A 561-nucleotide genomic window follows, 5' to 3' on the forward strand; every position below is an offset into this window, starting at 1 on the left:
GAATTGGTTCCAATTTTTGTCCATTTAGGAGTATGCTGGCTGTGGGTTTCTTGTAGATGGCTTTTACTATTTTGAGCTATGTTCCCTGTATGCCTAGATGTTCAAGGGTTTTTATGAAGAAGGGGTGCTGGATTTTATCAAAAGCTTTTTCTGCATCTAGTGATATAATCATGTCATTTTTGTTTTGACATCTGTTGATGTATTTAATTACGTTTATGGTTTTATGAATGTTGAATTAGACTTTTATCCCAGGAATGAAGCCTACTTGGTCATAGTGGATGATTTTTGAGATGTATTGCTGAATCCGGTTTGCTAGGATCTTGTTGAGAATTTTAGCATCTATGTTCATCAAAGATATTGGCCTGTAGTTCTCTTTCTTTGTTGGATCTTTACCTAACTTGGGTATCAATGTGATGTTGGCTTCGTAAAATGATTTGGGGAGAGTTTCATCTTTTTCAATCGCCTGAAATAACTTCAGTAGGATTGGTATCAGCTCCTCCTTAAATGCCTTGCAGAATTCTGCTGGAAAGCCATTTAGACCAGGGCTTTTTTTTTGTAGGA

The sequence above is a fragment of the Carlito syrichta genome, unplaced genomic scaffold, assembly GCF_000164805.1.
Source record: "Carlito syrichta isolate Samal-C Ts95f unplaced genomic scaffold, Tarsius_syrichta-2.0.1 Scaffold171141, whole genome shotgun sequence".
Taxonomy (NCBI): domain Eukaryota; kingdom Metazoa; phylum Chordata; class Mammalia; order Primates; family Tarsiidae; genus Carlito; species Carlito syrichta.